The 17,109-nt window shown below is 41.0% G+C and overlaps 1 non-coding gene across 1 annotated transcript; it reads left to right on the top strand.

Moving 5' to 3' along the window:
• Positions 1-16,349: 16,349 nt before the first annotated feature.
• Positions 16,350-16,486, top strand: LOC125084215 (U4 spliceosomal RNA). The gene has a single exon (XR_007122548.1). It is a non-coding gene; the product is annotated as a U4 spliceosomal RNA (small nuclear RNA).
• Positions 16,487-17,109: the final 623 nt, after the last annotated feature.

Genomic DNA, 17,109 nt, shown 5'->3' with positions numbered 1-17,109 from the left:
ATTTAGTTAACATATAGTGTAATATTAGTTTCAGGAGTAGAATTTAGTAATTCATCACTTACATATAACATCCAGTGCTCATCACAAGTGCCTCCTTAATCCCCATAACCCATTTAACTCATCCCCCCGCCCCCCAACACACACACCTTCCCTCCAGCAACCCTCAATTTGTTCCCTATAGTTAAGAGTCTGTTTCCTGGTTTGGCTCTCTCTCCTATTTTCCTCCCCTATGTTCATCTGTTTCATTTCTTAAATTCCACATATGAGTGAAATCATAGGGTATTTGACTTTCTCTGACTGGCTTATTTCACTTAGTGTAATACTCTTTAGCTCTATGACATTGCAAATGGGAAGATTTCATTCTTTTTTTGGTGGCTGAATGATATCCCATTGTGTGTGTACACACACACACACATACACATTACATATATATATCACATCTTTTTTATCCGTACATCAATCAACAGACGCTTGGACTGTTTCCAGAATTTGGCTATTGTAAAATGCTGTATAAACATCAAGGTACATGTATCCCTTTGAATTAGTATTTTTGTATTACTTGGGTAAATACCCAGTAGTCCGATTGCTAGATCATAAGGTAATTTTATTTTTAACTCTTTGAGGAAACGCCATACTGTTTCCACAGTGACTGCACCAGTTTGCATTCCCACCAATAGTGCATGAGGGTTCCCCTTTCACCACATCCTTGGTAGCACCTGTTGTTTCTTGTGTTGTTGATTTTAGCCATTCTGACAGGTGTGAGGTAATAGCTCATCATAGTTTTGATTTGCCTTTTGATAAGTAATGGTGAGCATTTTTCATGTGTCTGTTGGCCATCTGTATGTTTGCTTTGGAAAAATGTCTATTTGTGTCTTCTGCCATTTTTAAATTGGATTATTCATTTTTTGAGTGTTTTTGAGTGTTGAGTTTTATAAGTACTTTATATATTTTGGATACTAACCCTTTATCAGATAGGTACATCATTTGGCAACATATTCTCCCAATTTGTTGATTGTTTCCTTCCCTGTGGAGAAGCTTTTTATTTTGATGTAGTCCCAAGAGTTTATTTTTGCTTTTGTTTCTCTTGTCTTGGAAGACCTATTTTGTAAAAAGTTGCTATAGCCAATGTCAAAGAAATTACTGCCTGTTCTTTCTTCAAGGACTTATGGTTTCAGGTCTCACATTTAGGTCTTCGATCCACTTTTTGAGTTTATTTGTGGTGTATGGTAAAAGAAAATGGTCCAGTTTTATTCTTTTGCATGTTGCTGTCTAGTTTTCCCAAGACCATTTGTTGAAAAGATCATCTTTTTCCCATTGGATAGTCTTTTCTGCTTTGTCAAAGATCAACTGGCCATATAATTATGGATTTATTTCTGGATTTTCTATTCTGTTCTATTGATCTATATGGCTATTTTTGTGCCAGTATCATACTTCATTACTATAGCTTTGTAATATAATTTGAAGTCTAGAATTGTGATACCTCTAGCTTTGGGTTTTTTTTTTTTTTTCAAGATTGCTATTTTGGGTCTTTTATGGTTCCATACAGATTTTAGGATTGTTCTAGTTCTGTGAAAAATGCTATTGGTATTTTTACAGGGATTGCATTAAATCTGTAGACTGGTTTGAGTAGTATAGACATTTTAAGAATATTTATTCTTCCAATCCATGACCATGGGATGTTTTTCCATTTCTTTGTGTTGTCTTGAATTTCTTTCATCAGTGCCTTAGAGTTTTCATAGTACAGATCTTTCAATGAGGTGATGTATTTTAACTAATCTTGTTGTGGTAATAATTTTGAAATAAATACACGTATCACATCATTATGTTGTACATCTTAAACTAATACAATGGTATATGTCAAGTGTATCTCAATGAAACTGGACCCCTCCCCCAAGAAAAGATAATATAATAGTGCTAAAGGTTCTATATCCACCTAAAGGATGCTCCAAAAAGATTGAAATAAGAAAATGGGAGGAAAGAAATAATGCAAAACAATAGTAAATGATGATGACTAATAAATGATTATTTCCCTGAACTGAAGAAAAGATAGAGAATTCCCACTGCCCAAACAGCCCTGACTCCTACCTACACATTTGTTAGAAGACATTCCTAGACACAAACTGCTGGACTTTAATTTTTTTTTAAGATTTATTTTTTTATTCTAGAGGAATAAATAAATGTGGTGGGGAGGGGCAGAGGGAGAGAGAATCCTGAAGCAGACACCCCACTGAGCAGGGAGCCTGATGTGGGGCTCAATCTCAGGACCCTGAGATCATGACCTGAGCTGAAATCAAGAGTTCACCATTTAACCAGCTGAGTCACGCAGGGGCCCCTAAACTGCTGGATTTTCTGAGCTCCAAGCATGAAGAGAAAACCAGGAGAGTCTCCTACGTAAAATTTTAAATTATGCTTTTTCAGAAATGGAGTTTAAAAAAAATCCTCCATTATTTTAATGCTTCTTTAACTTATAAGTTATAAGTTTATAAGTTATAAGTTTAACTTGTAAGTTGAAGACTGAGGGAATTTTTAGGAAATAAGATACTTCGTTTTGAAGCAATACGTATGTGAAGCTTAGCAAGTTGATAGTGGATAAAGATAAAGATAAAGAAGTCGTAGCTGAAAAATGGAACAAATAGGGAAGGGAACTGAAGTCGTAGCCCAACCTGCCTCTGTAGTATAATTTGAGGACTGCTCACGAGATCCTTTGGGTGTTCCCTAATGTGTTCAACATTGCCAATTCCCAATGTTTGCCTTTTGAAATATAAATACTGTACTGTATTCCTGGCAGGACTAACTCCTTAAAACCCTCCCACCTTAGTTAAATGAGTGTCTTCAAACCCCATTAAACAGCTCAGTCATCATGGTTGCTTTAGAAAGATACACAAATTCACAGAACCTCCAATAGACGTGAAAGATGAAGCATCACAGCAAAATGGACAAACACGAGACCCAGAGAGCCTTGGTTAAAATTATCCATCGGCAATAACTGGGGTAACTCGCCTAAGCTTCTTGAGCCTTAACTCGCTTTCCTACAGAAACAGAACAATGGTATCTGCCTTATAGAAATTTGGAGGACTAAATGAGTCAAGAGATGTACAATGCCTGGCACTTAATAGTAGTTCAACTGATGATAGCTGCTTACTAATTTTATTTGGGGCCAAGTCTGAAGGCTTTAATAATATTTGTCTTCTAAATAACAGTATCCTAAATACTCAGCCAGGATTCCCAAAATGCTGTCATCAATCCTCTTGCGAACCACTCCTTAAATAACGGTTACTTCTTACTCTTCTAAAAGTTGTAGCTGCTTAAAGTGGTTAAGTCTCTTTGTTCCAAGGTGTCATGGTTACAGAAAGATTCAACCCCAGGCTCATATTCCTGCTACTTTTGAAGTTTTTCCAGAGAAAGAAAACCACACCCAAGCAAGAGTGCTCTAATATAGTCACACCCTGGGAATTAACCAACTAAATCTGGGGTAAGGCACAGTGGAAAGAATAAATTAGAAAAAAAAATTGAGAACACAAAGCAACAAGATACTTCATGTATCTTTATTTGGCTATATTCCCCCAACCTCATCTTCCAAATCTGGCCATTGAGAACTTTTTATTCTTCTAGGCTAGCATTATGACCAAATTCAATGAGCCAAATTACACATTTCTTTAGAATGATACTGAATATGAGGTGTTAAAAATGAATTCAAAGTAGTCTTATATTTTCTACATTAGCACTTGGCTCTTCTGATTTTCCATTTCTCTTCATAGGCATTTCATTTTGTTCTAGAATGCATATCTGATTTTTTTAGTGTCCAAACATTATTCTTTTAAATAGCTCCAGGGGCTCCTGGGTGGCTCAGTCAGTTAAGCATCCGCCTTCAGCTCAGGTCATGATCCTGGGGTCTTGGGATGGAGCCCTGAGTCTGGCTCCCTGTTCAATGGGGAGTCTGCTTCTCCCTTCGCCCCCCCCACCCCGCTCATGCTCTCTCGCTCTCTTAAATAAATAAATAAAATCTTAAAAAAAAAACCCAGCTCTAATCCATTAACAGAGTTTCTTCTATTAATTCTCATGTTGTATGTGAACTGTTAGCTGGTTTTTAAATTACTCTTTCCACTGTACATAGATTTGTCTACATTGTTTAGGGGCAATGATTTTTGAATGGCAGGGTTTTTTCTTCTAAGAATAATCTTTTAAAATCTTGTAAACATCTGCTTTATTAAATATGTAAAAATTGTGCTCTGTATCTTTTCCTTTCCACAAATGCAACAGTGACTCAAAATTATATACTTAAAAAAACTATTCTGTAAATACTTTCCAGAGGTACAGCTTTTTTTTTTTTAAAGATTTTATTTATTTGACAGACAGAGATCACAAGTAGGCAGAGAGGCAGGCAGAGAGAGTGAGAGGGAAGCAGGCTCCCTGCTGAGCAGAGAGCCCTATGCGGGGCTATATCCAAGGACCCTGAGATCATGACCTGAGCCGAAGGCAGTGGCTTAACCCACTGAGCCACCCAGGTGCCCCCAGGTACAGCTTTTTATACATTAGTTATATAACCAGAAGATGCTCAGCACAGAAGGGAAGATGTTTCAGTTCAGTGTAGAAGGACCATGTGGATCATCAGGTGGATAGTCTGGGGAAGAGAATTCCTGATGGAGGAAACAGTATTTGCAAAGAGACCATGAAACTGCAAGTCACGTTTGGGGAATTGCCAGAAACAGAAAGAGTGTGTCTATGGATGCATGCACACGTGTACATGGTACAGTGAGAGGTGAGGTCTTTGCCACTGAATTGCAGTACAGTCAGAAGAGGGAACTAATTGTAGAGGCGATACAAATAACATATAAAGATAGGGGGAAGAACTGGTCCTGGTAAAACACAGAAGGAAGAACAGCAGTCAAAGTTATTCTGTTTGGGGTTTTTGCTTTGTTTTGTTTATCTCTATCAATTCATAGTTACTGACATTTGGACATTATTATTTTGTATTCCTTTTCAGAATACCCCATAAAGTCTTGATGATTGACATTTTTGTTTTTTTCTTTAGTATTCTTGGTACAGTCTTAACCTTTGAGGCTATGTATACTATGTTCAGCAACCCAAAGTAATTTGAAACCTGAAGATGTAAACCAAATGCCCTCAGTTTACATGAGTGATCAAGTACTTGGCTTCAGCAATGCTTGGTTTTCCCTCCAGAGCTATGCCTACTCATTTTTTCCTGCTATTTTATCAATTTAAATTTTATATTTTTGTATTATTTTCAATTTTACTGTGGTGAAATTTACCTAACATAAAAATTTACCATCTTGGCTATTTTTAAGTGTACAGGTCAGTAGTGTTAAGTATATCACATCGTAATGTAACCATCGCTACCATCCATTTCTGTAGTACTTTTCCTCTTGCAAAACTGCAGCTCCATACTCATTAAACAATTCCTCATTCCTCCATCTTCCCAGAGACTCTGGCAACTACTAATCTCCCTTGTGCCTTTATGAATCTGACTACTCTAAGTACCTTATATAAGTAGAATCAGTAGAGTATTTGTCTTTTTGTGACTGGCTTATTTCACTGAGCATAATGTGCTTAAGAGTCACTTGTATTATAACATGTGTCAGAATTTCCTTCCTTTTAAAGGATGAATAATATTCCATTGTGTGTTATACCATATTTTGTTTATCCATTTAATCACGGACAGATACTTGGGTTGTTTCTACCTTTAGGCTATTGCAAATAATGCTGCTAATAAACATTAGCGAATACTCTGTGAGTCCTTCCTTTCAATTGTTTCAAATATATACCCAGAAGTCGAATCACTAGATCAGATGGTAATTCAATTTTTACTTTTTTGAGGAACTGCTACTGTAGAACTGGAATTCTAACATACTGCTGTTGGAAATCTAAAATGGCGCAACCAATTTGGAAAAGAAAAAGAATTTGGCAGTTTCCCCAAAGGCAGTGTCCCCATAGGACATAGCCATTCTGTTCGAAACCATATGTCCCTATGCATTTCATTACAGTCAAAAAAACAGGAAAAAACCCAATGTCCATCAACATCTGGATGGGACTGTGATATATTTATAGAATGGCATACTACTCAGCATTATAAAGGAATAAAATATTAATGCTACATGGATACGTGGATAAATTACTAGATAACTATGCTGAAAGAAACCAGATTTTTTTTAAAGATTTTATTTATTTATTTGACAGAGATCACAAGTAGGTGGAGAGGCAGGCAGAGAGAAAGAGGGGGAAGCAGCCTCCCCACTGAGCAGGAAGCCTGATGCAGGCCCTCATCCCAGGACCCAGAGATCATGACCTGAGCTGAAGGCAGAGGCTTAACCCACTGAGCCACCCAGGCGCCCCAAGAAACCAGATTTTTAAAAGAGTACATGTGACTCTTCTTATATAAAAATCCAGCAAATCCAAGCTAGTGTATAGTAATAGAAGGCTTATCTATAAGTGGTGAAGGGAGCATGGGGAAGAGCCAGAAGGAGGGACTATAATGATGCATGTAGAAACTTGTAGGGGCAATAGATATGGCAATAGATGTGGCAATAGATGTGGCTACTATTTTGATGTAGTGATGGTATCATGGGTGTCTACAGATGTCAGTGATAATAAATTGTGTACTTTAAGTATATGCAGTTTCTTGTATGACAATTATATCTCAATAAAGCTGCTAAACATTTTGTGGTCACAATAAATAATAGTATAAAATAAGCAACAAAATGTAACACAAAGGTACATGGAGTTAAAATATTTTGGTAAGTAATGCAAATATGAATGTCACTTGAGGTCTTCCTATTTTTTTTTTTTTTTGAGAGAGAGCACGCACACCTGCACACACAAGTGTATGGGGGTGCAGAGGGAGAGTGAGAGAGAATCTTAAGCAGTCCCAACTCAGCGTGGGGCCCAATGTGGGGCTCACTCTCATGATAAGGTCTTCCTCTTTATGAAATATCATAATATTAACATCTCCTTTTATTGGGATTGGAATGAGTATTGGGACCCTGGAACAGGATATATAAGTTACTGTCTCCTCAGAGGGAGGGCTAAGATAAATTAAATAATCTGCCCAAGGTCAATAGCTAATCAGTAGACATACATTTGAATTCAGGCCTAACTATACTGGTTAGTACTCATTTGCCCCTCCAGACTCACCTTCCATCTTCTCTACTCTGCCCTAAGCCTTGGGAAGCTAACCTACAAGGACTCCTTCATTGGTCTAGGTTTACCACTAGTTTCCCATTGGGTCTGGCCAGTGGGAACACCAGCGGGAGATGAGAAATGGGGAGGGGAGTGATGTCATTGTATTCATTCTCACCACTTCTTCCATCTTCCCCTGGGTGACTCCCTTGGAATCACCCAGGAGCTCACTGTATCTGTCCACTGAAGCTTTGCATCTCTTGTCACCTGAGAGCCTCTTTACACAATTATTTCCTTTCGGACTCCAGCAGCTACTCCTTCTCCTTACCTGCTCAGGAAAGAGGTGCATCCAGTTGCTAAAAGCCTTGAGATTCCGTACCATTTCTTGTGGTTTCCCTACAATCTGCAAACACCTTCGTGAGCAGTCCTTGCATTAAACTTTCCTCACATTACCCAAATCAAGTATGCCACCTATTTTCTGCCAGGACCCTGACCTGTATGATAATAACAAAGTTTGATGGGGAGGCATCACTTCTGCCCAGTAAGTGCCAGAAAGTCTTTAGAGAAAGGAGTAGAAAGTTGATAGAGAGAGATAGTGGGCTTAGGCTATTGTGTTCATTTTTTGTTTTGTTTTTAAGTAAACTCTATCTTCAACATGGGGCCTGAACTCACAACCCCAAGATCCAGAGTGGCATGGTCTACCAACTGGGCCAGCCATGTGTCCCATGGGAGTTTTTTATTTTTTGTTTTGTAGGGGAGATAATTTTGAAGCTGCATTTGCAGAGGAAAGAGTGTTTTTCCTTGGATTACGTGCTGGTGTGATGGATGCCTGTGGGGCTCAGCACAACTACTAGCTAAGATTCTCTGATGGCAAACCACTCCACCAGTTCACACCCCTTGGTTCCATTGGATTCTCAATAGAGACAGACAAGGTTTTAATGTTTAAGATCAGCATTATAGCACTATTGTATCATTTACAGACAAAATCTACACTTACTTCTCATGACTAGTTTACCATTGAATCCAGGACAACTCACTTTCCCTACTTAGGTCTCTTGAAACCTGTGTACCTCAAGGTCATAACTATGATATGCTGCATAACAATCAAGGACAAATAGTCTATAAAGTGCCCTGTTCTCCTGAAGGGGTGCTAGATCAACCAAACACTTTATTCACGAGCCGTTTGGTTCTGGCAGAGGTCACCATGAAGTGACTTTCCCCCTTTAATTCCACATTCCTTCCACTCGAAGACAGTGCCCCAAAGGCACAGGAAATGCTCGAGGGTTTTCGGTGCAATATTGTTTTCATCAGCGTGTGGGAAAGGCTCTGACACAATTCAAGAAAGCCAGGGGACTTCTGTATGTAATGCTGAGAACATCATCCAAAAGTTAGTGCCAAAAAGCACACATTGGCAGTCTGATTTCCTTCGCCCTCCATCCACCTCGTGATTCTGAGAGTAGAAATGTTCCACTCCTCCTCCCGCTACATCGGGGTTTACACAGACTGCAAAGGAAATGCAGAAAAAGAGCAGGCCAGGAGTTTTTAGAACACAGTCCTCGCCTTCATATTTTTCCCCACCTTGGAGCGTGCATCTGGAAATGCAGCTTATTCTTGTCTGCAAGATTTTCACCCTGAGGGAAATCGTGGTCACCAACAATGCCCTGGCACCTGTCGATTTTAAGTTCTGTCTACGTTTCCGACTGTTCAGCATGTGTCTCACTGCAAAGCCAAGCCAAAGTTGCGGTGAGGTGGTCTGAGCTTCAGTGGAGGAGAGAAGATTCAATACCTTTTGTCTGCAACAGGCTGACAATTCACAGCAACTTCCTAGAAGGGCATGCTGTGGCCCAGTCACGAGTCACTACTGTACTGCTCAAGTGATACCAGGAATGGAAAGGAAACCTGCGCACACACACACCACACAGCTCAACTGTGTCATAGCTGCAGTGGTGGGTTCCAGAAGAAGGTATTTGACTCATGTCTTTACTCATCAGTTTTGCTTCTAATATTTTCCTTCTAGAAATGCGTTCTACGTGTGTGTGTGTGTGTGTGTGTGTGTTGTGCGTGCACCCCGCTCAAATCCACCGGGTGTCCCCGACTGTCATAAACTATAAACTGTTCTGCAATATTTGTCTATGTCTCTCTTTCAGTTTTTGCAGAAATTACTCCATTGTTTCATTAGCTGGAAAATCTGGATCTGATCTTTAGAAGAAGAATTTGGAACTTAACGACCGTGCCTTTTAATGAAAAGATTAACAATGCTTCAGAGCTGAAAAGCCCTGTATTTGTTTAAAATGGGCCTTGTGCTTTACTCTTTTGAGGAGTAACATTCAATCCTGAGTCCTGTCCCAGATTTATATTCCGTTCCAATCCCCTCGTCCATGTTCTAAATAAAGGCTGTGGGACTATATGTTTGAAATAGAAATAACTCCAGTGTGCTACGGCTTTGTTTATAAAAACGAGTTGCTCGACATTTTCTTGGATCTTTGAGAGAAATGACATCCTATACTGATGCCCTTTCTGTAATCACAACACTAACCACTTCCAGCCCCCGGGATTGTGTTGCAGTATTTTGATGATGTTTAGTTTTACACTTATTAAAGAACCATGTCCCGCTTGATTATCCTTTCTCCTGCCTCGCTGGCGGGGCACACACCCCCCTAGTCTACACAGGATTACACATGCTTCTAGTGCTTTCGCTGGCTGAGGGGCGGTGGTGCCGTTTGGCCGGGAATCCCTCAGCCAGTCCTCTTCCTAATTTGGTCCTACTGTCAGCCTGTCCCTGGCAACACCGTGACAGGGCACTCGCTGCTCTGCTTGCTCCCTGGGGGAGGGGACACAGGGAACCCGGGCTTGTTGCTGAGGAAATGAGGCACCTTCATTGACCCCGCTGTTGTACACGGGCAGGAAAGGCCAAAACAAACAGTGACACAGCGCTCCCAACCCTGCTGAGACATCGGAGACCGTCTTCCAGTCTGGGACTCCTGCCCTGTGAGACCCAAACTGACAAGGGTGGCTTTCTCCCTCCCTTTCTCCCCCAGTCCTCTTCCACTCTCAGATTGGCCAGTCATCCAGATGAGCACTTCAGAAGGAAGACATTGTAAAGCATGAGATTTGAAACATTGGACGCTACCTCAGGGGTCGTCTTGTCCATTGGCTTTCAGAGCTTTCGGAAGAGCCCCAGGATCTCTCCAAAGATCCCCAGGATCTCTCCAGCGCACCTAGGCCTACTGTCCGACCTCCCATCCCCGTCCCCCTGACACACACACAGGAAAAGAAAGAAAGGAATGGGGCTCTAGGACTCCATGTCCCCCAACCCCTTCAATAGCGGCACCCTTGCTTTGATTTGTTTTTCTTTTTATATTAAAGGTCCTTACAAGATCACCTTTTTTTTTTTTTAAAGATTTTATTTATTTATTTGACAGAGAGAGATCACAAGTAGACGGAGAGGCAGGCAGAGAGAGAGAGAGAGGGAAGCAGGCTTCTTGCTGAGCAGAGAGCCCGATGCGGGACTCGATCCCAGGACCCTGAGATCATGACCTGAGCCGAAGGCAGCGGCTTAACCCACTGAGCCACCCAGGCGCCCCACAAGATCACCTTTTTTAAAAAGTATTACATACTTAAAAAAAAACAAAAACAAAACAGGTTGGGAACCACTGGGTTGGGGAAGGGACTGGTCCCAAGATCCCAGTCAGCCAGATTAGGACCTAGGAGTCCCAGCTTCTCGGCACCAGAATTTTCCCACTACAACCCCTGCTCCCACTCCTCTGGAGTAATTAGAATAATCAAACACCACATGAATCTGCCTCTAGAGTCTAAGAAGCCATTTTTCCTCAAGGGTTTTAGAACAACTCTTATCTTGCCAAGTAAGGAAGCCCCGTGGAGGGGTCGTCCTCACCATGTTGGGAAGCATCAAGTTATGGTGGCCAGTTTCCCACCTCTAGATATTTGGCACTGGGTTACAAGAGAAGATTTATTTGAAGCTAAGCAAGTCTGAAGCTGGGGCAGTATCAAAGGTCCATGAGTGTGCTCTTGGATCTCCTCATCAAACCACCCCCCAACACCAACCCTGGGTGACAGAGAACACCTCTTCCAGTTCCAACTTCCTCCAAGGCAGAGTCTGAGGGGCAGGCTGCCCACTACCACTCCTCCAGGGACAGCCAGGCTAGCTGGAATCTGCGGCCTCCTCTTCTCTGGCGGTCCCCCCCTCTGCACCCCTGCCTGCCTTCCTCCCAGCCTGGGGTTACTCGGTTACCTACAGTGGTGCAGCTTTCAGCTCCCCTTTCCACCACAGCAGGAAAGAAAAAGCTTTCTTGGCTCTCTCATAAATATTCATGGAGTGCTGTGTTGCTTCCTCAAGTCCCTTCCCAGGTGAAAACGATACCTTTGAAAATGATTATGGCCATCATTTGCCTCAGAAGCAGTCAGGCTTCCCCCAGTTGGGGTCTGGCAGATCTTTGTTCAGCAAAACTGCTGGCCTGGCTGTGAATTGGAAAGATCAGGATTCCTGCCGCGGGGGGTGGGGGTGCAGGCAAAGGAGTCCTTCCCGACCCTGGGAGGGGATTAATTCTAGAAGGGAGCCCTGGAATCTCAAAGTAATCCCACCAAGGCTCAGCTATGACCCTCTTCCAGAGGAAACCAGGAAGAACAGCGCCCCGGAAGAGAACAGAGAACTTTCTTCCTTGATCTATTCTTGGCTTCAAACCTGAGGGAAGGAAAGTAAAAGAGAAGTGGGATGGGAATTGGCCTGCAAAGTGAATCCTAAACTCCAGGCTGGCTGGCAGAAAGTCAAACCCTCCACATAGGGAGCCCCAGGGGAGCATCGTGGTCCCAAGTAGTAGAGAAAAGTCCAGATGTCGATGTGGGGCAGAGGGCAGGGTGAGCTCGAAGGTGTAGCCTTCAGATAGCGCCAGAAAAAATATCCTGCAGCCACCTTCTTGCAGGAACTTTGAGACGTTTTGAGATAATCATCTTTGGGGGGGCGTATTTACTCCACCTGAATCATTTCGGTGACTGAGTTAAAAGTGAGGTTTTTGCCTTTGAAATTGGTGGCACCTGGTTCCTGATTAAAATTATTTCTTTTCATGTTTGAGCAGTGCTGGGGATGGTGCAAGCTGGGCCTGGCTCCTCGCTTTGCCCTTCCATCTCTCACTTTGGAATTCTTCTCTCTCTCTCCTCTTTCTGGCGTAAATAACCTTCTTACCTTAATGCCCTGTGTTAGAGCTGCCAAACTGGAGTTTAAGAGGTCTACTGCTCCCCTTACTTTCCATTTGGGGATCTTAAGATGAGTCTTCAGATGAAAAATTATTTTCTTCGTGCTTTCATTTGGACAAAGATAGAGTTCAAGGCTCTGTTAATGGCCCAGCAAAGTGGCTGGGCAATGATTGGTTTCCTGGCATCCAGGTGCGGGAGATTCGGAGACTTGCCCTTAATTCTTCCCCAATCAAGGAGCCGGGTCAGGTGATACGGCGGGAGAGCTGTAGTTTTCAGCGTCTGTCTTGCCACTCACAGCTTCCAGACATCCATGCCTTTTTTTTTTTAACCTGTCCTGCCACTATGAGTCATCAAAGAATCACAGTGTTGGAGAAAAGCATATTTCCTAAAGACATTAAATTGATTAGAGCACTTTGGTCTGGTCATTTGTTTGAGAGCTTTATGCGTAGTTTCCATTCAAACTGCTCTTTAGCCTGTCCTGCTGTCACGGGGCGGGGGTGGGGAAAGCCGTGTGCTTGCATTTGCGTGTCAGCTCCTGACGATTGTATTTATTTGTACATATGTATTTTGTTGATTCAAATAAATGTTTCATCAGATGTAGAGGGCAGGAGGGAGACTCCGAGAAGGAGCTGCTACGATTCAAAAGCAAGTGAAATATTTCTCTGTAAGACCTGGAATTCTGACTTCTGGTTAATTGTAAAGATGAGCTGAAGGAAGAAGTAGCACGTCAGGGAACGAAGGTCTGTATTTATGTTTTAATGTTATTGTTATATTATACAGTGTACTGCATAAATAATTGAAATGATTGTAATAACAATTTAGGGACCATTCAACTGTTGTGTGCGCTGTATTTCATTGATACTCACTTTTCTGAACTGTGCGGAACCACAGTGATTCTGGATTTAATGAACACACAGTGGTAAATAAAAAAATCAAAGTTTTCTCAAACGGATAAAATTTGTTTTTAATTCGTCCCACTTAAAACACTCCATCACCTGTTCACTAAAAATAAACTTTTTTTTGTATTGTCTTTCTAGTATTTGTTTTAAAACTGCAAATTTGGTATGGCATGACTAGGAAGAAAAAATAAACCGTGGAAACTGAAATGATGTTAATTGGATATAGACTGTGGTGTTTATCTGAATGTGTGGCTCTTTATTTAAGGTATAGTTCAAAAATGTAAAAGCTAAGGATGTGCCCTAATAGTTGTCACAGGTACAAGGGAAAATAGTGGTCAATGCAGGAATAATATTTTCATATTCCGTGAGGAGAATTTTCATTTTTGTAGTGTTTTTTACTTAGTTTAATAAAAAAGATTATTATACTGCATTGATTTCCTTGAGGATATGCTTGTTCATTTTTGTATTTCCAGGCTCTACAACATAGTAGGAGCTCAAGGAACGTTTATTGGATAATATGAGTGGATGCCAGTTTGCCCTTAAAATATTCCTTTCTCTCCATCTTTGAGGGAAAATTGGAAGAGGAGAGAAGGGACTTAAGAAAAATAAAATGTACTAAAGCTCTACTTTATACCAGGCTCTTGAGATCTGTGATACACTAAATATTCCCCTAAACCTAGGAGATCGATATCTCTAATTCAATCTTGCAGGAGGTGAAATTGATGTCCACCAAGAGGAAACCATCCCACAAGGACACACGCATAATGAACGAGAAAGCTGGAATTTGAACCCACTTCTGACTCGAAAACATGTGGGTTGTTTTCATTTTATCACACATAGACCCAGAAATCCAACAATTATTTCTGAACACATAGGATGTGTTCAGCAGTGCCCGCACTGTTCTAGACACCAGAAACAAGAGTAAATTTTATGAGATAGTTTCCGTCCTTGCAGAGCTCATATGCTCGAGACAAAGGATAAACAAAGCCACAGCACAACACCGGTTCCCCATCTGTTTGAAAAGTAAAGTCATTTGGGTATGTCACTAAAGTGGAATTAGTCTGTTTTCTAAAATTCGGAAGACAGGAGTTATCAAAGTAGTGGGTAGAGCAGAGCAAACTCAGGGACAAATTGTAGTAGATGATTTCAGAGAGGGAGAGAGAGTCCAATGGGGCAGGGACTGGATAAGCCATTCTAAGCACTTTGTTTCTCCTCAGGGTGAGATGGGAAGCAGAAGAGTGATATGACTTAGCTCACATTTAAAGATTTTGAAAAAGGGCCAAGGGAACAAGAAAGAAGACCAAATTGGAGACCCTTCCCTTGCAATTGTCCAGGCAACAGGTGGTGGTCCAGGGACCAGGATGGTAGCGGGGAGGTAGTGGGATGGTTGGATTCTAGACAAAGTTTATGGCGGGACCGATTAGATGAGGGGTGCTTTCAGAGTTGCTGTAGTTACTCCCAATCCTGCTGAATCAGAATCGTGTTATTGTGTAGTTTCCTCATCTGAGGAAGAGCGGGAGTGATTTTTGAGAACCCATCCTGATAAACATCCTTAGCATCACGAACAGTACACAGAAAGCATTCAAGATACATTATTCCCAGCAGTTAGCAAAGCCGACTGGATGGGGGTTAGTGGCCACTCACAAAGCACACAACTTGGAGCAGGTCACGAAGGCAGCCCAGGTTCAGGACCAGCTCAGAGATGGTGGGCTGAGAGGGCCAGCAAAGCTTGTGGCGGCCAGCAAAGCTGGTGGCGACCACCCTCGCACCCGCTGTGGGGATGCAACAGTGAAGGGAGAAAAGAGAATGTGTGAGAGACATGATTCTAAGAAAGGCAAAACCTTCTCCAAAGAACGAGCGTAGGATCTAAGGTATGTGTAGACACATCTTACATATCCAAAAATTGCTGGGGAAATTCTACCACATACCCTATTAATTCTGGGAGGGAGACATTTTCAAATGATGAGGGTTTAGGTGACTAATTCATGGGATAAAGGAAATGAAAGAATTACAGGGATAATAGATCTCCCTATAAATTTAATTGTGGCTATGGATCACATTTCACAGATGACTGACCCCCCCATCCTTACAATTAGGGTAGTTTTTACTAAAACTCCAGGATTACCCGCTTTCTTAGTCATCCTATGTGAATTCTTATTCAATAATAAAATAATCTCAACAAGGACTGAAAACTCCTATAGATAGAATTAGTTCTGACTTTCTTTTTGATTCTGTTTTTAACTAATTTTTAAAGTTCATTTATTTAAATTAGGTAATAATTATTTAAAATGTGCATATTTTTAAAATTATAAAGTTAATATATGCTCACACTAAAGGATTCAAAAATTATACAAAGAAATGATAGTAAAAGGTAAATGTCTTCTCTATCCTGCAATCCCCCATGTTCCTCACCCCAGAGGTACCACTATCACTAATCTGTTATGTATCATACCAGAATATTCCACATATATACGAGCACACATATACGTGTATATAATTTAAATGTTGGGGCGCCTGCGTGACTCAGTGAGTTAAAGCCTCTGCCTTTGGCTTGGGTCATGATCCCAGGGTCCTGGGATCAAGCCCCACATGGGGAAATCTCTGCTCAGCGGGGAGCCCGCTTCCTCCTCTTTCTCTCTGTCTGCCTCTCTGCCTATCTGTGATCTCTGTCAAATAAATAAAATAAAAAAATCTTTAAAAAAAATAATTTAGGGGCACCTGGGTGGCTCAGTGGGTTAAAGCCTCTGCCTTTGGCTCAGGTCATGATCCCGGGGTCCTGGGATCGAGCCCCGCATCGGGCTCTCTGATCAGCAGGGAGCCTGCTTCCTCCTCTCTCTCTGCCTGCTTCTCTGCCTACTTGTGATCTCTGTCTGTCAAATAAATAAATAAAAAATCTTAAAAAAAAAATAATAATAATTTAAATGTTTTTGTGCATGCAGGAGGAAACAATTTGGCAGTCAACTCTATTCACTTGACAACATACAGAAGGGTATATTAGCATACCTGGAACTGAAAAAAGGCCTCTTAAGTAAGAGGCCAAATAAAATAGTTAATAGTGAGAAAATGATTTTATTGGGACTTGATCTTTAAAAAACACTAAAATTCAGCTTTGCGCAGTGGCAGTATTGTAGCCAATGAGGTTCATCCGAGGAATAATTATTGTTAATTGAAAACTTTTCCTAAAAAACACTAAAATTCATGAAAATATATTTCTAATTTTTGACAAAATTTAGACTATAATTGTAACCTTGTGGTGTTTCTTAGAAGGAGAAAAAAAAAATCAAGTGTTCCTGGGAGTGAGGGATGGGTCCTTCCTCCCTCCAAATTGTACACTACCTCAACATAGTCTCTTTCCACTTATATTTAATTTTCACAGCACTATCTTAAGGACAGTCATTCGTACAAACTTATTTCCAGGCCTTATCAGTTTTCCCCAGGATCTCAGTGACAAATCCTTTGACATTCAAATTATGTTCTCTTGGCGTGCCTATCTTGTCATCATTGTTACTGTTTTATCTTTAATTATTGATGAGTCTGATTATCAGATTGACATTTGGCACTGGTATGACTTGAACTGATCTCATCATCTGAAGGCAGAGGTAGCAAGGTAGGATATTTGAATGGCCAGTTAGTGAATATTTTCGTGTTATCATGGCTTACTTTACTTCACAATCTTGTTACCAGAAGGATATGCAGTTAATGATTAAAGATAATTCCCTCTAGTCTTGGACATATAAAGCTAACAATCTTTTTAATGGGCGACATACATTTCCTACTTTCCACTGTAGGAATGTACTATTACTTATTTAACCAATGCATTATTGATGGACAGGAAGGGTGTTAAGGTTTTTGCAAGCACAAACAA

This window comes from Lutra lutra, chromosome 13, assembly GCF_902655055.1.
Source record: "Lutra lutra chromosome 13, mLutLut1.2, whole genome shotgun sequence".
NCBI lineage: Eukaryota > Metazoa > Chordata > Mammalia > Carnivora > Mustelidae > Lutra > Lutra lutra.
The sequence above is the reverse complement of the archived record's forward strand: the minus strand, read 5'-3'. Positions and strand labels throughout refer to the sequence as shown.